Source organism: Nuphar pumila, chromosome 1 (genome assembly GCF_984573655.1).
Source record: "Nuphar pumila chromosome 1, dmNupPumi1.hap1.1, whole genome shotgun sequence".
NCBI classification, from domain to species: domain Eukaryota; kingdom Viridiplantae; phylum Streptophyta; class Magnoliopsida; order Nymphaeales; family Nymphaeaceae; genus Nuphar; species Nuphar pumila.
Window position 1 is genome coordinate 161,937,689 of NC_143249.1, and position 18,032 is coordinate 161,955,720.

The following is an 18,032-nucleotide window of genomic DNA, read 5'->3' on the forward strand; positions in this document are numbered from 1 at the left end:
AGAGCATTTTTTCGCACAACATGTAACGGGTGCGATCATACCAGCACTAAAGCACCGGATTCCATCAGAACTCCGAAGTTAAGCGTGCTTGGGCGAGAGTAGTACTGGGATGGGTGACCTCCTGGGAAGTCCTCGTGTTGCACTCTCTTTTTGCCTTCGGCGCTTTTTTGTCGTCGGCACCAACCTCCGACCTTCTTTTCACTTCCCGCAACACACCGTATCTGATCCATCGAGGTCTTCTGCTTCCCTTTCACCCTCGCCTTGCGCGCCGCAGCGCCGGCACCCGACACGAGCCGCGGCGTGCGACAAAAGCAGCAGTTCCGGCTCTCCGGACCGTAACTTGGCACGCCGATGTCGGAATTCGGCGATTTTCGTGGCCACGGAAAGCTCGTTCCGCTGGCTACGACGTGGCGAACAGACAAAGTCGGTTCGGGACCGTTTCGGATGCCGTTTAAGCTCGTTTCGGTCGTTTTTCGGGGTCGTTTCTATGACGGCTAGTCGGTTCGTGCGTTGCGGCCCCCACGGCTCCCGCGTGAGGCATAAGAGCATTTTTTCGCGCAACATGTAACGGGTGCGATCATACCAGTTCTAAAGAACCGGATCCCATCAGAACTTCGAAGTTAAGCGTGCTTGGGCGAGAGTAGTACTGGGATGGGTGACCTCCTGGGAAGTCCTCGTGTTGCACTCTCTTTTTGCATTCGACGCTTTTTTGTGGTCGGCACCAACCTCCGACGTTCTTTTCACTTACCGCAACACACCGTATCTGATCCATCGAGGTCTTCTGCTTCCCTTTCACCCTCGCCTTGCGCGCCGCAGCGCCGACACCCGACACGAGCCGCGGCGTGCGACAAAAGCAGCAGTTCCGGCTCGCCGGACCGTAACTTGGCACGCCGATGTCGGAATTCGGCGATTTTTGTGGCCACGGAAAGCTCGTTCCGCTGGCTACGACGTGGCGAACAGACGAAGTCGGTTCGGGACCGTTTCGGATGCCGTTTAAGCTCGTTTCGGGCGTTTTTCGGGGCCGTTTCTATGACGGCTAGTCGGTTCGTGCGTTGCGGCCCCCACGGCTCCCGCGTGAGGCATAAGAGCATTTTTTCGCGCAACATGTAACGGGTGCGATCATACCAGCACTAAAGCACCGGATCCCATCAGAACTCCGAAGTTAAGCGGGCTTGGGCGAGAGTAGTACTGGAATGGGTGACCTCCTGGGAAGTCCTCGTGTTGCACTCTCTATTTACCTTCGGCGCTTTTTTGTCGTCGGCACCAACCTCCGACCTTCTTTTCACTTCCCGCAACACACCGTATCTGATCCATCAAGGTCTTCTGCTTCCCTTTCACCCTCGCCTTGCGCGCCGCAGCGCCCGCACCCGACACGAGCCGCGGCGTGCGACAAAAGCAGCAGTTCCGGCTCTCTGGACTGTAACTTGGCACACCGATGTCGGAATTCGGCGATTTTCGTGGCCACGGAAAGCTCGTTCCGCTGGCTACGACGTGGCGAACAGACAAAGTCGGTTCGGGACCGTTTCGGATGCCGTTTAAGCGCGTTTCGGTCGTTTTTCGGGGTCGTTTCTATGACGGCTAGTCGGTTCGTGCGTTGCGGCCCCCACGGCTCCCGCGTGAGGCATAAGAGCATTTTTTCGCGCAACATGTAACGGGTGCGATCATACCAGTTCTAAAGAACCGGATCCCATCAGAACTTCGAAGTTAAGCATGCTTGGGCGAGAGTAGTACTGGGATGGGTGACCTCCTGGGAAGTCCTCGTGTTGCACTCTCTTTTTGCCTTCGACGCTTTTTTGTGGTCGGCACCAACCTCCGACGTTCTTTTCACTTACCGCAACACACCGTATCTGATCCATCGAGGTCTTCTGCTTCCCTTTCACCCTCGCCTTGCGCGCCGCAGCGCCGACACGAGCCGCGACGTGCGACAAAAGCAGCAGTTCCGGCTCGCCGGACCGTAACTTGGCACGCCGATGTCGGAATTCGGCGATTTTTGTGGCCACGGAAAGCTCGTTCCGCTGGCAACGACGTGGCGAACAGACGAAGTCGGTTCGGGACCGTTTCGGATGCCGTGTAAGCTAGTTTCAGTCATTTTTCGGGGCCGTTTCTATGACGGCTAGTCGGTTCGTGCGTTGCGGCCCCCACGGCTCCCGCGTGAGGCATAAGAGCATTTTTTCGCGCAACATGTAACGTGTGCGATCATACCAGCACTAAAGCACCGGATCCCATCAGAACTCCGAAGTTAAGCGTGCTTGGGCGAGAGTAGTACTGGAATGGGTGACCTCCTGGGAAGTCCTCGTGTTGCACTCTCTATTTACCTTCGGCGCTTTTTTGTCGTCGGAACCAACCTCCGACCTTCTTTTCACTTACCGCAACACACCGTATCTGATCCATCAAGGTCTTCTGCTTCCCTTTCACCCTCGCCTTGCGCGCCGCAGCGCCCGCACCCGACACGAGCCGCGGCGTGCGACAAAAGCAGCAGTTCCGGCTCTCCGGACTGTAACTTGGCACACCGATGTCGGAATTCGGCGATTTTCGTGGCCACGGAAAGCTCGTTCCGCTGGCTACGACGTGGCGAACAGACGAAGTCGGTTCGGGACCGTTTCGGATGCCGTTTAAGCTAGTTTCAGTCGTTTTTCGGGGCCATTTCTATGACGGCTAGTCGGTTCGTGCGTTGCGGCCCCCACGGCTCCCGCGTGAGGCATAAGAGCATTTTTTCGCGCAACATGTAACGTGTGCGATCATAGCAGCACTAAAGCACCGGATCCCATCAGAACTCCGAAGTTAAGCGTGCTTGGGCGAGAGTAGTACTGGAATGGGTGACCTCCTGGGAAGTCCTCGTGTTGCACTCTCTATTTACCTTCGGCGCTTTTTTGTCGTCGGCACCAACCTCCGACCTTCTTTTCACTTACCGCAACACACCGTATCTGATCCATCAAGGTCTTCTGCTTCCCTTTCACCCTCGCCTTGCGCGCCGCAGCGCCCGCACCCGACACGAGCCGCGGCGTGCGACAAAAGCAGCAGTTCCGGCTCTCCGGACTGTAACTTGGCACACCGATGTCGGAATTCGGCGATTTTCGTGGCCACGGAAAGCTCGTTCCGCTGGCTACGACGTGGCGAACAGACGAAGTCGGTTCGGGACCGTTTCGGATGCCGTTTAAGCTCATTTCGGGCGTTTTTCGGGGCCGTTTTTATGACGGCTAGTCGGTTCGTGCGTTGCGGCCCCCACGGCTCCCGCGTGAGGCATAAGAGCATTTTTTCGCGCAACATGTAACGGGTGCGATCACACTAGCACTAAAGCACCGGATCCCATTAGAACTCTGAAGTTAAGCGTGCTTGGGCGAGAGTAGTACTGGGATGGGTGACCTCCTGGGAAGTCCTCGTGTTGCACTCTCTTTTTGCCTTCGGCGCTTTTTTGTCGTCGGCACCAACCTCCGACCTTCTTTTCACTTCCCGCAACACACCGTATCTGATCCATCGAGGTCTTCTGCTTCCCTTTCACCCTCGCCTTGCGCGCCGCAGCGCCGGCACCCGACACGAGCCGCGGCGTGCGACAAACGCAGCAGTTCCGGCTCGCCAGACCGTAACTTGGCACGCCGATGTCGAAATTCGGCGATTTTCCTGGCCACGGAAAGCTCGTTCCGCTGGCTACGACGTGACGAACAGACGAAGTCGGTTCGGGACCGTTTTAGATGCCGTTTAAGATCATTTCGGGCGTTTCTATGATGACTAGTCGGTTTGTGCGTTGCGGCCCCCACGGCTCCCGCGTGAGGCATAAGAGCATTTTTTCGCGCAACATGTAACGGGTGCGATCATACCAGCACTAAAGCACCGGATCCCATCAGAACTCTGAAGTTAAGCGTGCTTGAGCGAGAGTAGTACTGGGATGGGTGACCTCCTGGGAAGTCCTTGTGTTGCACTCTCTTTTTGCCTTCGGCGCTTTTTTGTCGTCGGCACCAACCTCCGACCTTCTTTTCACTTCCCGCAACACACCGTATCTGATCCATCGAGGTCTTCTGCTTCCCTTTCACCCTCGCCTTGCGCGCCGCAGCGCCGGCACCCGACACGAGCCGCGGCGTGCGACAAACGCAGCAGTTCCGGCTCGCCGGACCGTAACTTGGCACGCCGATGTCAAAATTCGGCGATTTTCCTGCCCACGGAAAGCACGTTCTGCTGGCTACGACGTGACGAACAGACGAAGTCGGTTCGGGACCGTTTCGGATGCCGTTTAAGCTCATTTCGGGCGTTTTTCGGGGCCGTTTTTATGACGGCTAGTCGGTTCGTGCGTTGCGGCCCCCACGGCTCCCGCGTGAGGCATAAGAGCATTTTTTCGCGCAACATGTAACGGGTGCGATCACACTAGCACTAAAGCACCGGATCCCATCAGAACTCTGAAGTTAAGCGTGCTTGGGCGAGAGTAGTACTGGGATGGGAGACCTCCTGGGAAGTCCTCGTGTTGCACTCTTTTTTTGCCTTCGGCGCTTTTTTGTCGTCGGCACCAACCTCCGACCTTCTTTTCACTTCCCGCAACACACCGTATCTGATCCATCGAGGTCTTCTGCTTCCCTTTCACCCTCGCCTTGCACGCCGCAGCGCCGGCACCCGACACGAGCCGCGGCGTGCGACAAACGCAGCAGTTCCGGCTCGCCGGACCGTAACTTGGCACGCCGATGTCGAAATTCGGCGATTTTCCTGGCCACGGAAAGCTCATTCCGCTGGCTACGACGTGACGAACAGACGAAGTCGGTTCGGGACCGTTTCAGATGCCGTTTAAGCTCATTTCGGGCGTTTCTATGACGGCTAGTCGGTTTGTGCGTTGCGGCCCCCACGGCGCCCGCGTGAGGCATAAGAGCATTTTTTCGCGCAACATGTAACGGGTGCGATCATACCAGCACTAAAGCACCGGATCCCATCAGAACTCTGAAGTTAAGCGTGCTTGAGCAAGAGTAGTACTGGGATGGGTGACCTCCTGGGAAGTCCTTGTGTTGCACTCTCTTTTTGCCTTCGGCGCTTTTTTGTCGTCGGCACCAACCTCCGACCTTCTTTTCACTTCCCGCAACACACCGTATCTGATCCATCGAGGTCTTCTGCTTCCCTTTCACCCTCGCCTTGCGCGCCGCAGCGCCGGCACCCGACACGAGCCGCGGCGTGCGACAAATAGAGCAGTTCCGGCTCGCCGGACCGTAACTTGGCACGCCGATGTCGAAATTCGGCGATTTTCCTGGCCACGGAAAGCACGTTCCGCTGGCTACGACGTCACGAACAGACGAAGTTGGTTCGGGACCGTTTCAGATGCCGTTTAAGCTCGTTTCGGGCGTTTTTTGGGGCGTTTCTATGACGGCTAGTCGGTTTGTGCGTTGCGGCCCCCACGGCTCCCGCGTGAGGCATAAGAGCATTTTTTCGCACAACATGTAACGGGTGCGATCATACCAGCACTAAAGCACCGGATTCCATCAGAACTCCGAAGTTAAGCGTGCTTGGGCGAGAGTAGTACTGGGATGGGTGACCTCCTGGGAAGTCCTCGTGTTGCACTCTCTTTTTGCCTTCGGCGCTTTTTTGTCGTCGGCACCAACCTCCGACCTTCTTTTCACTTCCCGCAACACACCGTATCTGATCCATCGAGGTCTTCTGCTTCCCTTTCACCCTCGCCTTGCGCGCCGCAGCGCCGGCACCCGACACGAGCCGCGGCGTGCGACAAAAGCAGCAGTTCCGGCTCTCCGGACCGTAACTTGGCACGCCGATGTCGGAATTCGGCGATTTTCGTGGCCACGGAAAGCTCGTTCCGCTGGCTACGACGTGGCGAACAGACAAAGTCGGTTCGGGACCGTTTCGGATGCCGTTTAAGCTCGTTTCGGTCGTTTTTCGGGGTCGTTTCTATGACGGCTAGTCGGTTCGTGCGTTGCGGCCCCCACGGCTCCCGCGTGAGGCATAAGAGCATTTTTTCGCGCAACATGTAACGGGTGCGATCATACCAGTTCTAAAGAACCGGATCCCATCAGAACTTCGAAGTTAAGCGTGCTTGGGCGAGAGTAGTACTGGGATGGGTGACCTCCTGGGAAGTCCTCGTGTTGCACTCTCTTTTTGCATTCGACGCTTTTTTGTGGTCGGCACCAACCTCCGACGTTCTTTTCACTTACCGCAACACACCGTATCTGATCCATCGAGGTCTTCTGCTTCCCTTTCACCCTCGCCTTGCGCGCCGCAGCGCCGACACCCGACACGAGCCGCGGCGTGCGACAAAAGCAGCAGTTCCGGCTCGCCGGACCGTAACTTGGCACGCCGATGTCGGAATTCGGCGATTTTTGTGGCCACGGAAAGCTCGTTCCGCTGGCTACGACGTGGCGAACAGACGAAGTCGGTTCGGGACCGTTTCGGATGCCGTTTAAGCTCGTTTCGGGCGTTTTTCGGGGCCGTTTCTATGACGGCTAGTCGGTTCGTGCGTTGCGGCCCCCACGGCTCCCGCGTGAGGCATAAGAGCATTTTTTCGCGCAACATGTAACGGGTGCGATCATACCAGCACTAAAGCACCGGATCCCATCAGAACTCCGAAGTTAAGCGGGCTTGGGCGAGAGTAGTACTGGAATGGGTGACCTCCTGGGAAGTCCTCGTGTTGCACTCTCTATTTACCTTCGGCGCTTTTTTGTCGTCGGCACCAACCTCCGACCTTCTTTTCACTTCCCGCAACACACCGTATCTGATCCATCAAGGTCTTCTGCTTCCCTTTCACCCTCGCCTTGCGCGCCGCAGCGCCCGCACCCGACACGAGCCGCGGCGTGCGACAAAAGCAGCAGTTCCGGCTCTCTGGACTGTAACTTGGCACACCGATGTCGGAATTCGGCGATTTTCGTGGCCACGGAAAGCTCGTTCCGCTGGCTACGACGTGGCGAACAGACAAAGTCGGTTCGGGACCGTTTCGGATGCCGTTTAAGCTCATTTCGGGCGTTTTTCGGGGCCGTTTTTATGACGGCTAGTCGGTTCGTACGTTGCGGCCCCCACGGCTCCCGCATGAGGCATAAGAGCATTTTTTCGCGCAACATGTAACGGGTGCGATCACACTAGCACTAAAACACCGGATCCCATCAGAACTCTGAAGTTAAGCGTGCTTGGGCGAGAGTAGTACTGGGATGGGTGACCTCTTGGGAAGTCCTCGTGTTGCACTCTCTTTTTGCCTTCGGCGCTTTTTTGTCGTCGGCACCAACCTCCGACCTTCTTTTCACTTCCCGCAACACACCGTATCTGATCCATCGAGGTCTTCTGCTTCCCTTTCACCCTCGCCTTGCGCGCCGCAGCGCCGGCACCCGACACGAGCCGCGGCGTGCGACAAACGCAGCAGTTCCGGCTCGCCGGACCGTAACTTGGCACGCCGATGTCGAAATTCGGCGATTTTCCTGCCCACGGAAAGCACGTTCCGCTGGCTACGACGTGACGAACAGACGAAGTCGGTTCGGGACCGTTTCGGATGCCGTTTAAGCTCATTTCGGGCGTTTTTCGGGGCCGTTTTTATGACGGCTAGTCGGTTCGTGCGTTGCGGCCCCCACGGCTCCCGCGTGAGGCATAAGAGCATTTTTTCGCGCAACATGTAACGGGTGCGATCACACTAGCACTAAAGCACCGGATCCCATCAGAACTCTGAAGTTAAGCGTGCTTGGGCGAGAGTAGTACTGGGATGGGTGACCTCCTGGGAAGTCCTCGTGTTGCACTCTCTTTTTGCCTTCGGCGCTTTTTGTCGTCGGCACCAACCTCCGACCTTCTTTTCACTTACCGCAACACACCGTATCTGATCCATCGAGGTCTTCTGCTTCCCTTTCACCCTCGCCTTGCGCGCCGCAGCGCCCGCACCCGACACGAGCCGCGGCGTGCGACAAAAGCAGCAGTTTCGGCTCTCCGGACTGTAACTTGGCACACCGATGTCGGAATTCGGCGATTTTCGTGGCCACGGAAAGCTCGTTCCGCTGGCTACGACCTGGCGAACAGACGAAGTCGGTTCAGGACCGTTTCGGATGCCGTTTAAGCTCATTTCGGGCGTTTTTCGGGGCCGTTTTTATGACGGCTAGTCGGTTCGTGCGTTGCGGCCCCCACGGCTCCCGCGTGAGGCATAAGAGCATTTTTTGGCGCAACATGTAACGGGTGCGATCACACTAGCACTAAAGCACCGGATCCCATCAGAACTCTGAAGTTAAGCGTGCTTGGGCGAGAGTAGTACTGGGATGGGTGACCTCCTGGGAAGTCCTCGTGTTGCACTCTCTTTTTGCCTTCGGCGCTTTTTTGTCGTCGGCACCAACCTCCGACCTTCTTTTCACTTCCCGCAACACCGTATCTGATCCATCGAGGTCTTCTGCTTCCCTTTCACCCTCGCCTTGCGCGCCGCAGCGCCGGCACCCGACACGAGCCGCGGCGTGCGACAAACGCAGCAGTTCCGGCTCGCCAGACCGTAACTTGGCACGCCGATGTCGAAATTCGGCGATTTTCCTGGCCACGGAAAGCTCGTTCCGCTGGCTACGACGTGACGAACAGACGAAGTCGGTTCGGGACCGTTTTAGATGCCGTTTAAGATCATTTCGGGCGTTTCTATGATGACTAGTCGGTTTGTGCGTTGCGGCCCCCACGGCTCCCGCGTGAGGCATAAGAGCATTTTTTCGCGCAACATGTAACGGGTGCGATCATACCAGCACTAAAGCACCGGATCCCATCAGAACTCTGAAGTTAAGCGTGCTTGAGCGGGAGTAGTACTGGGATGGGTGACCTCCTGGGAAGTCCTTGTGTTGCACTCTCTTTTTGCCTTCGGCGCTTTTTTGTCGTCGGCACCAACCTCCGACCTTCTTTTCACTTCCCGCAACACACCGTATCTGATCCATCGAGGTCTTCTGCTTCCCTTTCACCCTCGCCTTGCGCGCCGCAGCGCCGGCACCCGACACGAGCCGCGGCGTGCGACAAACGCAGCAGTTCCGGCTCGCCGGACCGTAACTTGGCACGCCGATGTCGAAATTCGGCGATTTTCCTGCCGACGGAAAGCACGTTCCGCTAGCTACGACGTGACGAACAGACGAAGTCGGTTCGGGACCGTTTCGGATGCCGTTTAAGCTCATTTCGGGCGTTTTTCGGGGCCGTTTTTATGACGGCTAGTCGGTTCGTGCGTTGCGGCCCCCACGGCTCCCGCGTGAGGCATAAGAGCATTTTTTCGCGCAACATGTAACGGGTGCGATCACACTAGCACTAAAGCACCGGATCCCATCAGAACTCTGAAGTTAAGCGTGCTTGGGCGAGAGTAGTACTGGGATGGGTGACCTCCTGGGAAGTCCTTGTGTTGCACTCTCTTTTTGCCTTCGGCGCTTTTTTGTCGTCGGCACCAACCTCCGACCTTCTTTTCACTTCCCGCAACACACCGTATCTGATCCATCGAGGTCTTCTGCTTCCCTTTCACCCTCGCCTTGCACGCCGCAGCGCCGGCACCCGACACGAGCCGCGGCGTGCGACAAACGCAGCAGTTCCGGCTCGCCGGACCGTAACTTGGCACGCCGATGTCGAAATTCGGCGATTTTCCTGGCCACGGAAAGCTCGTTCCGCTGGCTACGACGTGACGAACAGACGAAGTCGGTTCGGGACCGTTTCAGATGCCGTTTAAGCTCATTTCGGGCGTTTCTATGACGGCTAGTCGGTTTGTGCGTTGCGGCCCCCACGGCGCCCGCGTGAGGCATAAGAGCATTTTTTCGCGCAACATGTAACGGGTGCCATCATACCAGCGCTAAAGCACCGGATCCCATAAGAACTCTGAAGTTAAGCGTGCTTGAGCAAGAGTAGTACTGGGATGGGTGACCTCCTGGGAAGTCCTTGTGTTGCACTCTCTTTTTGCCTTCAGCGCTTTTTTGTCGTCGGCACCAACCTCCGACCTTCTTTTCACTTCCCGCAACACACCGTATCTGATCCATCGAGGTCTTCTGCTTCCCTTTCACCCTCGCCTTGCGCGCCGCAGCGCCGGCACCCGACACGAGCCGCGGCGTGCGACAAACGCAGCAGTTCCGGCTCGCCGGACCGTAACTTGGCACGCCGATGTCGAAATTCGGCGATTTTCCTGGCCACGGAAAGCACGTTCCGCTGGCTACGACGTGACGAACAGACGAAGTCGGTTCGGGACCGTTTCAGATGCCGTTTAAGCTCGTTTCGGGCGTTTTTCGGGGCGTTTCTATGACGGCTAGTCGGTTTGTGCGTTGCGGCCCCCACGGCTCCCGCGTGAGGCATAAGAGCATTTTTTCGCGCAACATGTAACGGGTGTGATCATACCAGCACTAAAGCACCGGATTCCATCAGAACTCCGAAGTTAAGCGTGCTTGGGCGAGAGTAGTACTGGGATGGGTGACCTCCTGGGAAGTCCTCGTGTTGCACTCTCTTTTTGCCTTCGGCGCTTTTTTGTCGTCGGCACCAACCTCCGACCTTCTTTTCACTTCCCGCAACACACCGTATCTGATCCATCGAGGTCTTCTGCTTCCCTTTCACCCTCGCCTTGCGCGCCGCAGCGCCGGCACCCGACACGAGCCGCGGCGTGCGACAAAAGCAGCAGTTCCGGCTCTCCGGACCGTAACTTGGCACGCCGATGTCGGAATTCGGCGATTTTCGTGGCCACGGAAAGCTCGTTCCGCTGGCTACGACGTGGCGAACAGACAAAGTCGGTTCGGGACCGTTTCGGATGCCGTTTAAGCGCGTTTCGGTCGTTTTTCGGGGTCGTTTCTATGACGGCTAGTCGGTTCGTGCGTTGCGGCCCCCACGGCTCCCGCGTGAGGCATAAGAGCATTTTTTCGCGCAACATGTAACGGGTGCGATCATACCAGTTCTAAAGAACCGGATCCCATCAGAACTTCGAAGTTAAGCATGCTTGGGCGAGAGTAGTACTGGGATGGGTGACCTCCTGGGAAGTCCTCGTGTTGCACTCTCTTTTTGCCTTCGACGCTTTTTTGTGGTCGGCACCAACCTCCGACGTTCTTTTCACTTACCGCAACACACCGTATCTGATCCATCGAGGTCTTCTGCTTCCCTTTCACCCTCGCCTTGCGCGCCGCAGCGCCGACACCCGACACGAGCCGCGGCGTGCGACAAAAGCAGCAGTTCCGGCTCGCCGGACCGTAACTTGGCACGCCGATGTCGGAATTCGGCGATTTTTGTGGCCACGGAAAGCTCGTTCCGCTGGCTACGACGTGGCGAACAGACGAAGTCGGTTCGGGACCGTTTCGGATGCCGTGTAAGCTAGTTTCAGTCATTTTTCGGGGCCGTTTCTATGACGGCTAGTCGGTTCGTGCGTTGCGGCCCCCACGGCTCCCGCGTGAGGCATAAGAGCATTTTTTCGCGCAACATGTAACGTGTGCGATCATAGCAGCACTAAAGCACCGGATCCCATCAGAACTCCGAAGTTAAGCGTGCTTGGGCGAGAGTAGTACTGAAATGGGTGAGCTCCTGGGAAGTCCTCGTGTTGCACTCTCTATTTACCTTCGGCGCTTTTTTGTCGTCGGCACCAACCTCCGACCTTCTTTTCACTTACCGCAACACACCGTATCTGATCCATCAAGGTCTTCTGCTTCCCTTTCACCCTCGCCTTGCGCGTCGCAGCGCCCGCACCCAACACGAGCCGCGGCGTGCGACAAAAGCAGCAGTTCCGGCTCTCCGGACTGTAACTTGGCACACCGATGTCGGAATTCGGCGATTTTCGTGGCCACGGAAAGCTCGTTCCGCTGGCTACGACGTGGCGAACAGACGAAGTCGGTTCGGGACCGTTTCGGATGCCGTTTAAGCTCATTTCGGGCGTTTTTCGGGGCCGTTTTTATGACGGCTAGTCGGTTCGTGCGTTGCGGCCCCCACGGCTCCCGCGTGAGGCATAAGAGCATTTTTTCGCGCAACATGTAACGGGTGCGATCACACTAGCACTAAAGCATCGGATCCCATTAGAACTCTGAAGTTAAGCGTGCTTGGGCGAGAGTAGTACTGGGATGGGTGACCTCCTGGGAAGTCCTCGTGTTGCACTCTCTTTTTGCCTTCGGCGCTTTTTTGTCGTCGGCACCAACCTCCGACCTTCTTTTCACTTCCCGCAACACACCGTATCTGATCCATCGAGGTCTTCTGCTTCCCTTTCACCCTCGCCTTGCGCGCCGCAGCGCCGGCACCCGACACGAGCCGCGGCGTGCGACAAACGCAGCAGTTCCGGCTCGCCAGACCGTAACTTGGCACGCCGATGTCGAAATTCGGCGATTTTCCTGGCCACGGAAAGCTCGTTCCGCTGGCTACGACGTGACGAACAGACGAAGTCGGTTCGGGACCGTTTTAGATGCCGTTTAAGATCATTTCGGGCGTTTCTATGATGACTAGTCGGTTTGTGCGTTGCGGCCCCCACGGCTCCCGCGTGAGGCATAAGAGCATTTTTTCGCGCAACATGTAACGGGTGCGATCATACCAGCACTAAAGCACCGGATCCCATCAGAACTCTGAAGTTAAGCGTGCTTGAGCGAGAGTAGTACTGGGATGGGTGACCTCCTGGGAAGTCCTTGTGTTGCACTCTCTTTTTGCCTTCGGCGCTTTTTTGTCGTCGGCACCAACCTCCGACCTTCTTTTCACTTCCCGCAACACACCGTATCTGATCCATCGAGGTCTTCTGCTTCCCTTTCACCCTCGCCTTGCGCGCCGCAGCGCCGGCACCCGACACGAGCCGCGGCGTGCGACAAAAGCAGCAGTTCCGGCTCTCCGGACCGTAACTTGGCACGCCGATGTCGGAATTCGGCGATTTTCGTGGCCACGGAAAGCTCGTTCCGCTGGCTACGACGTGGCGAACAGACAAAGTCGGTTCGGGACCGTTTCGGATGCCGTTTAAGCGCGTTTCGGTCGTTTTTCGGGGTCGTTTCTATGACGGCTAGTCGGTTCGTGCGTTGCGGCCCCCACGGCTCCCGCGTGAGCAATAAGAGCATTTTTTCGCGCAACATGTAACGGGTGCGATCATACCAGTTCTAAAGAACCGGATCCCATCAGAACTTCGAAGTTAAGCATGCTTGGGCGAGAGTAGTACTGGGATGGGTGACCTCCTGGGAAGTCCTCGTGTTGCACTCTCTTTTTGCCTTCGACGCTTTTTTGTGGTCGGCACCAACCTCCGACGTTCTTTTCACTTACCGCAACACACCGTATCTGATCCATCGAGGTCTTCTGCTTCCCTTTCACCCTCGCCTTGCGCGCCGCAGCGCCGACACCCGACACGAGCCGCGGCGTGCGACAAAAGCAGCAGTTCCGGCTCGCCGGACCGTAACTTGGCACGCCGATGTCGGAATTCGGCGATTTTTGTGGCCACGGAAAGCTCGTTCCGCTGGCAACGACGTGGCGAACAGACGAAGTCGGTTCGGGACCGTTTCGGATGCCGTGTAAGCTAGTTTCAGTCATTTTTCGGGGCCGTTTCTATGACGGCTAGTCGGTTCGTGCGTTGCGGCCCCCACGGCTCCCGCGTGAGGCATAAGAGCATTTTTTCGCGCAACATGTAACGTGTGCGATCATACCAGCACTAAAGCACCGGATCCCATCAGAACTCCGAAGTTAAGCGTGCTTGGGCGAGAGTAGTACTGGAATGGGTGACCTCCTAGGAAGTCCTCGTGTTGCACTCTCTATTTACCTTCGGCGCTTTTTTGTCGTCGGCACCAACCTCCGACCTTCTTTTCACTTACCGCAACACACCGTATCTGATCCATCAAGGTCTTCTGCTTCCCTTTCACCCTCGCCTTGCGCGCCGCAGCGCCCGCACCCGACACGAGCCGCGGCGTGCGACAAAAGCAGCAGTTCCGGCTCTCCGGACTGTAACTTGGCTCACCGATGTCGGAATTCGGCGATTTTCGTGGCCACGGAAAGCTCGTTCCGCTGGCTACGACGTGGCGAACAGACGAAGTCGGTTCGGGACTGTTTCGGATGCCGTTTAAGCTCATTTCGGGCGTTTTTCGGGGCCGTTTTTATGACGGCTAGTCGGTTCGTGCGTTGCGGCCCCCACGGCTCCCGCGTGAGGCATAAGAGCATTTTTTCGCGCAACATGTAACGGGTGCGATCACACTAGCACTAAAGCACCGGATCCCATTAGAACTCTGAAGTTAAGCGTGCTTGGGCGAGAGTAGTACTGGGATGGGTGACCTCCTGGGAAGTCCTCGTGTTGCACTCTCTTTTTGCCTTCGGCGCTTTTTTGTCGTCGGCACCAACCTCCGACCTTCTTTTCACTTCCCGCAACACACCGTATCTGATCCATCGAGGTCTTCTGCTTCCCTTTCACCCTCGCCTTGCGCGCCGCAGCGCCGGCACCCGACACGAGCCGCGGCGTGCGACAAACGCAGCAGTTCCGGCTCGCCAGACCGTAACTTGGCACGCCGATGTCGAAATTCGGCGATTTTCCTGGCCACGGAAAGCTCGTTCCGCTGGCTACGACGTGACGAACAGACGAAGTCGGTTCGGGACCGTTTTAGATGCCGTTTAAGATCATTTCGGGCGTTTCTATGATGACTAGTCGGTTTGTGCGTTGCGGCCCCCACGGCTCCCGCGTGAGGCATAAGAGCATTTTTTCGCACAACATGTAACGGGTGCGATCATACCAGCACTAAAGCACCGGATCCCATCAGAACTCTGAAGTTAAGCGTGCTTGAGCGAGAGTAGTACTGGGATGGGTGACCTCCTGGGAAGTCCTTGTGTTGCACTCTCTTTTTGCCTTCGGAACGAGCTTCGACGCTTTTTCGAAAGCTCGTTCCGCTGGCTACGACGTGGCGAACAGACAAAGTCGGTTCGGGACCGTTTCGGATGCCGTTTAAGCTCGTTTCGGTCGTTTTTCGGGGTCGTTTCTATGACGGCTAGTCGGTTCGTGCGTTGCGGCCCCCACGGCTCCCGCGTGAGGCATAAGAGCATTTTTTCGCGCAACATGTAACGGGTGCGATCATACCAGTTCTAAAGAACCGGATCCCATCAGAACTTCGAAGTTAAGCGTGCTTGGGCGAGAGTAGTACTGGGATGGGTGACCTCCTGGGAAGTCCTCGTGTTGCACTCTCTTTTTGCCTTCGACGCTTTTTTGTGGTCGGCACCAACCTCCGACGTTCTTTTCACTTACCGCAACACACCGTATCTGATCCATCGAGGTCTTCTGCTTCCCTTTCACCCTCGCCTTGCGCGCCGCAGCGCCGACACCCGACACGAGCCGCGGCGTGCGACAAAAGCAGCAGTTCCGGCTCGCCGGACCGTAACTTGGCACGCCGATGTCGGAATTCGGCGATTTTTGTGGCCACGGAAAGCTCGTTCCGCTGGCTACGACGTGGCGAACAGACGAAGTCGGTTCGGGACCGTTTCGGATGCCGTTTAAATTCGTTTCGGGCGTTTTTCGGGGCCGTTTCTATGACGGCTAGTCGGTTCGTGCGTTGCGGCCCCCACGGCTCCCGCGTGAGGCATAAGAGCATTTTTTCGCGCAACATGTAACGTGTGCGATCATACCAGCACTAAAGCACCGGATCCCATCAGAACTCCGAAGTTAAGCGGGCTTGGGCGAGAGTAGTACTGGAATGGGTGACCTCCTGGGAAGTCCTCGTGTTGCACTCTCTATTTACCTTCGGCGCTTTTTTGTCGTCGGCACCAACCTCCGACCTTCTTTTCACTTACCGCAACACACCGTATCTGATCCATCAAGGTCTTCTGCTTCCCTTTCACCCTCGCCTTGCGCGCCGCAGCGCCCGCACCCGACACGAGCCGCGGCATGCGACAAAAGCAGCAGTTCCGGCTCTCCGGACTGTAACTTGGCACACCGATGTCGGAATTCGGCGATTTTCGTGGCCACGGAAAGCTCGTTCCGCTGGCTACGACGTGGCGAACAGACGAAGTCAGTTCGGGACCGTTTCGGATGCCGTTTAAGCTAGTTTCAGTCGTTTTTCGGGGCCGTTTCTATGACGGCTAGTCGGTTCGTGCGTTGCGGCCCCCACGGCTCCCGCGTGAGGCATAAGAGCATTTTTTCGCGCAACATGTAACGTGTGCGATCATAGCAGCACTAAAGCACCGGATCCCATCAGAACTCCGAAGTTAAGCGTGCTTGGGCGAGAGTAGTACTGGAATGGGTGACCTCCTGGGAAGTCCTCGTGTTGCACTCTCTATTTACCTTCGGCGCTTTTTTGTCGTCGGCACCAACCTCCGACCTTCTTTTCACTTACCGCAACACACCGTATCTGATCCATCAAGGTCTTCTGCTTCCCTTTCACCCTCGCCTTGCGCGCCGCAGCGCCCGCACCCGACACGAGCCGCGGCGTGCGACAAAAGCAGCAGTTCCGGCTCTCCGGACTGTAACTTGGCACACCGATGTCGGAATTCGGCGATTTTCGTGGCCACGGAAAGCTCGTTCCGCTGGGTACGACGTGGCGAACAGACGAAGTCGGTTCGGGACTGTTTCGGATGCCGTTTAAGCTCATTTCGGGCGTTTTTCGGGGCCGTTTTTATGACGGCTAGTCGGTTCGTGCGTTGCGGCCCCCACGGCTCCCGCGTGAGGCATAAGAGCATTTTTTCGCGCAACATGTAACGGGTGCGATCACACTAGCACTAAAGCACCGGATCCCATTAGAACTCTGAAGTTAAGCGTGCTTGGGCGAGAGTAGTACTGGGATGGGTGACCTCCTGGGAAGTCCTCGTGTTGCACTCTCTTTTTGCCTTCGGCGCTTTTTTGTCGTCGGCACCAACCTCCGACCTTCTTTTCACTTCCCGCAACACACCGTATCTGATCCATCGAGGTCTTCTGCTTCCCTTTCACCCTCGCCTTGCGCGCCGCAGCGCCGGCACCCGACACGAGCCGCGGCGTGCGACAAACGCAGCAGTTCCGGCTCGCCAGACCGTAACTTGGCACGCCGATGTCGAAATTCGGCGATTTTCCTGGCCACGGAAAGCTCGTTCCGCTGGCTACGACGTGACGAACAGACGAAGTCGGTTCGGGACCGTTTTAGATGCCGTTTAAGATCATTTCGGGCGTTTCTATGATGACTAGTCGGTTTGTGCGTTGCGGCCCCCACGGCTCCCGCGTGAGGCATAAGAGCATTTTTTCGCGCAACATGTAACGGGTGCGATCATACCAGCACTAAAGCACCGGATCCCATCAGAACTCTGAAGTTAAGCGTGCTTGAGCGAGAGTAGTACTGGGATGGGTGACCTCCTGGGAAGTCCTTGTGTTGCACTCTCTTTTTGCCTTCGGCGCTTTTTTGTCGTCGGCACCAACCTCCGACCTTCTTTTCACTTCCCGCAACACACCGTATCTGATCCATCGAGGTCTTCTGCTTCCCTTTCACCCTCGCCTTGCGCGCCGCAGCGCCGGCACCCGACACGAGCCGCGGCGTGCGACAAACGCAGCAGTTCCGGCTCGCCGGACCGTAACTTGGCACGCCGATGTCGAAATTCGGCGATTTTCCTGCCCACGGAAAGCACGTTCTGCTGGCTACGACGTGACGAACAGACGAAGTCGGTTCGGGACCGTTTCGGATGCCGTTTAAGCTCATTTCGGGCGTTTTTCGGGGCCGTTTTTATGACGGCTAGTCGGTTCGTGCGTTGCGGCCCCCACGGCTCCCGCGTGAGGCATAAGAGCATTTTTTCGCGCAACATGTAACGGGTGCGATCACACTAGCACTAAAGCACCGGATCCCATCAGAACTCTGAAGTTAAGCGTGCTTGGGCGAGAGTAGTACTGGGATGGGTGACCTCCTGGGAAGTCCTCGTGTTGCACTCTTTTTTTGCCTTCGGCGCTTTTTTGTCGTCGGCACCAACCTCCGACCTTCTTTTCACTTCCCGCAACACACCGTATCTGATCCATCGAGGTCTTCTGCTTCCCTTTCACCCTCGCCTTGCACGCCGCAGCGCCGGCACCCGACACGAGCCGCGGCGTGCGACAAACGCAGCAGTTCCGGCTCGCCGGACCGTAACTTGGCACGCCGATGTCGAAATTCGGCGATTTTCCTGGCCACGGAAAGCTCGTTCCGCTGGCTACGACGTGACGAACAGACGAAGTCGGTTCGGGACCGTTTCAGATGCCG

General features: G+C 57.1%; 30 non-coding genes and 4 pseudogenes across 30 annotated transcripts; all 34 read left to right on the forward strand.

The window, feature by feature from the left end:
- The first annotated feature begins 27 nt into the window (after positions 1 to 27).
- Positions 28 to 146, forward strand: LOC149850308 (5S ribosomal RNA). The gene has a single exon (XR_016427023.1). It is a non-coding gene; the product is annotated as a 5S ribosomal RNA (ribosomal RNA).
- A 423-nt stretch (positions 147 to 569) lies between these two features.
- LOC149850309 (5S ribosomal RNA) lies at positions 570 to 688 on the forward strand. Its single transcript, XR_016426054.1, has one exon. It is a non-coding gene; the product is annotated as a 5S ribosomal RNA (ribosomal RNA).
- Positions 689 to 1,111: 423 nt separating this feature from the next.
- LOC149850310 (5S ribosomal RNA) lies at positions 1,112 to 1,230 on the forward strand. Its single transcript, XR_016427286.1, has one exon. It is a non-coding gene; the product is annotated as a 5S ribosomal RNA (ribosomal RNA).
- Positions 1,231 to 1,653: 423 nt separating this feature from the next.
- Positions 1,654 to 1,772, forward strand: LOC149850311 (5S ribosomal RNA; annotated as a pseudogene).
- A 416-nt stretch (positions 1,773 to 2,188) lies between these two features.
- Positions 2,189 to 2,307, forward strand: LOC149850312 (5S ribosomal RNA). The gene has a single exon (XR_016426691.1). It is a non-coding gene; the product is annotated as a 5S ribosomal RNA (ribosomal RNA).
- Positions 2,308 to 2,730: 423 nt separating this feature from the next.
- Positions 2,731 to 2,849, forward strand: LOC149850313 (5S ribosomal RNA). Its single transcript, XR_016433758.1, has one exon. It is a non-coding gene; the product is annotated as a 5S ribosomal RNA (ribosomal RNA).
- A 423-nt stretch (positions 2,850 to 3,272) lies between these two features.
- LOC149850314 (5S ribosomal RNA) lies at positions 3,273 to 3,391 on the forward strand. The gene has a single exon (XR_016425622.1). It is a non-coding gene; the product is annotated as a 5S ribosomal RNA (ribosomal RNA).
- Positions 3,392 to 3,801: 410 nt separating this feature from the next.
- LOC149850315 (5S ribosomal RNA) lies at positions 3,802 to 3,920 on the forward strand. The gene has a single exon (XR_016437270.1). It is a non-coding gene; the product is annotated as a 5S ribosomal RNA (ribosomal RNA).
- A 423-nt stretch (positions 3,921 to 4,343) lies between these two features.
- On the forward strand, positions 4,344 to 4,462 carry LOC149850316 (5S ribosomal RNA). The gene has a single exon (XR_016436690.1). It is a non-coding gene; the product is annotated as a 5S ribosomal RNA (ribosomal RNA).
- A 410-nt stretch (positions 4,463 to 4,872) lies between these two features.
- Positions 4,873 to 4,991, forward strand: LOC149850317 (5S ribosomal RNA). The gene has a single exon (XR_016434380.1). It is a non-coding gene; the product is annotated as a 5S ribosomal RNA (ribosomal RNA).
- A 422-nt stretch (positions 4,992 to 5,413) lies between these two features.
- On the forward strand, positions 5,414 to 5,532 carry LOC149850318 (5S ribosomal RNA). The gene has a single exon (XR_016427025.1). It is a non-coding gene; the product is annotated as a 5S ribosomal RNA (ribosomal RNA).
- A 423-nt stretch (positions 5,533 to 5,955) lies between these two features.
- On the forward strand, positions 5,956 to 6,074 carry LOC149850319 (5S ribosomal RNA). The gene has a single exon (XR_016426056.1). It is a non-coding gene; the product is annotated as a 5S ribosomal RNA (ribosomal RNA).
- Positions 6,075 to 6,497: 423 nt separating this feature from the next.
- On the forward strand, positions 6,498 to 6,616 carry LOC149850320 (5S ribosomal RNA). Its single transcript, XR_016427289.1, has one exon. It is a non-coding gene; the product is annotated as a 5S ribosomal RNA (ribosomal RNA).
- Positions 6,617 to 7,039: 423 nt separating this feature from the next.
- Positions 7,040 to 7,158, forward strand: LOC149850321 (5S ribosomal RNA). The gene has a single exon (XR_016434456.1). It is a non-coding gene; the product is annotated as a 5S ribosomal RNA (ribosomal RNA).
- A 423-nt stretch (positions 7,159 to 7,581) lies between these two features.
- LOC149850322 (5S ribosomal RNA) lies at positions 7,582 to 7,700 on the forward strand. Its single transcript, XR_016435041.1, has one exon. It is a non-coding gene; the product is annotated as a 5S ribosomal RNA (ribosomal RNA).
- Positions 7,701 to 8,122: 422 nt separating this feature from the next.
- Positions 8,123 to 8,241, forward strand: LOC149850323 (5S ribosomal RNA). The gene has a single exon (XR_016435042.1). It is a non-coding gene; the product is annotated as a 5S ribosomal RNA (ribosomal RNA).
- Positions 8,242 to 8,649: 408 nt separating this feature from the next.
- Positions 8,650 to 8,768, forward strand: LOC149850324 (5S ribosomal RNA). The gene has a single exon (XR_016436207.1). It is a non-coding gene; the product is annotated as a 5S ribosomal RNA (ribosomal RNA).
- Positions 8,769 to 9,191: 423 nt separating this feature from the next.
- LOC149850325 (5S ribosomal RNA) lies at positions 9,192 to 9,310 on the forward strand. The gene has a single exon (XR_016425833.1). It is a non-coding gene; the product is annotated as a 5S ribosomal RNA (ribosomal RNA).
- A 410-nt stretch (positions 9,311 to 9,720) lies between these two features.
- Positions 9,721 to 9,839, forward strand: LOC149850326 (5S ribosomal RNA; annotated as a pseudogene).
- Positions 9,840 to 10,261: 422 nt separating this feature from the next.
- LOC149850327 (5S ribosomal RNA) lies at positions 10,262 to 10,380 on the forward strand. The gene has a single exon (XR_016427244.1). It is a non-coding gene; the product is annotated as a 5S ribosomal RNA (ribosomal RNA).
- Positions 10,381 to 10,803: 423 nt separating this feature from the next.
- LOC149850328 (5S ribosomal RNA) lies at positions 10,804 to 10,922 on the forward strand (annotated as a pseudogene).
- Positions 10,923 to 11,345: 423 nt separating this feature from the next.
- On the forward strand, positions 11,346 to 11,464 carry LOC149850329 (5S ribosomal RNA). Its single transcript, XR_016426360.1, has one exon. It is a non-coding gene; the product is annotated as a 5S ribosomal RNA (ribosomal RNA).
- A 423-nt stretch (positions 11,465 to 11,887) lies between these two features.
- Positions 11,888 to 12,006, forward strand: LOC149850330 (5S ribosomal RNA). The gene has a single exon (XR_016426164.1). It is a non-coding gene; the product is annotated as a 5S ribosomal RNA (ribosomal RNA).
- A 410-nt stretch (positions 12,007 to 12,416) lies between these two features.
- LOC149850331 (5S ribosomal RNA) lies at positions 12,417 to 12,535 on the forward strand. The gene has a single exon (XR_016437281.1). It is a non-coding gene; the product is annotated as a 5S ribosomal RNA (ribosomal RNA).
- Positions 12,536 to 12,958: 423 nt separating this feature from the next.
- Positions 12,959 to 13,077, forward strand: LOC149850332 (5S ribosomal RNA; annotated as a pseudogene).
- Positions 13,078 to 13,500: 423 nt separating this feature from the next.
- On the forward strand, positions 13,501 to 13,619 carry LOC149850333 (5S ribosomal RNA). The gene has a single exon (XR_016427313.1). It is a non-coding gene; the product is annotated as a 5S ribosomal RNA (ribosomal RNA).
- A 423-nt stretch (positions 13,620 to 14,042) lies between these two features.
- On the forward strand, positions 14,043 to 14,161 carry LOC149850334 (5S ribosomal RNA). The gene has a single exon (XR_016425633.1). It is a non-coding gene; the product is annotated as a 5S ribosomal RNA (ribosomal RNA).
- Positions 14,162 to 14,571: 410 nt separating this feature from the next.
- On the forward strand, positions 14,572 to 14,690 carry LOC149850335 (5S ribosomal RNA). Its single transcript, XR_016437292.1, has one exon. It is a non-coding gene; the product is annotated as a 5S ribosomal RNA (ribosomal RNA).
- A 222-nt stretch (positions 14,691 to 14,912) lies between these two features.
- Positions 14,913 to 15,031, forward strand: LOC149850336 (5S ribosomal RNA). Its single transcript, XR_016426057.1, has one exon. It is a non-coding gene; the product is annotated as a 5S ribosomal RNA (ribosomal RNA).
- A 423-nt stretch (positions 15,032 to 15,454) lies between these two features.
- On the forward strand, positions 15,455 to 15,573 carry LOC149850337 (5S ribosomal RNA). Its single transcript, XR_016433723.1, has one exon. It is a non-coding gene; the product is annotated as a 5S ribosomal RNA (ribosomal RNA).
- Positions 15,574 to 15,996: 423 nt separating this feature from the next.
- Positions 15,997 to 16,115, forward strand: LOC149850338 (5S ribosomal RNA). Its single transcript, XR_016433760.1, has one exon. It is a non-coding gene; the product is annotated as a 5S ribosomal RNA (ribosomal RNA).
- A 423-nt stretch (positions 16,116 to 16,538) lies between these two features.
- Positions 16,539 to 16,657, forward strand: LOC149850339 (5S ribosomal RNA). Its single transcript, XR_016425644.1, has one exon. It is a non-coding gene; the product is annotated as a 5S ribosomal RNA (ribosomal RNA).
- A 410-nt stretch (positions 16,658 to 17,067) lies between these two features.
- On the forward strand, positions 17,068 to 17,186 carry LOC149850340 (5S ribosomal RNA). Its single transcript, XR_016437303.1, has one exon. It is a non-coding gene; the product is annotated as a 5S ribosomal RNA (ribosomal RNA).
- A 423-nt stretch (positions 17,187 to 17,609) lies between these two features.
- LOC149850341 (5S ribosomal RNA) lies at positions 17,610 to 17,728 on the forward strand. Its single transcript, XR_016435043.1, has one exon. It is a non-coding gene; the product is annotated as a 5S ribosomal RNA (ribosomal RNA).
- The last annotated feature ends 304 nt before the right edge of the window (positions 17,729 to 18,032 follow it).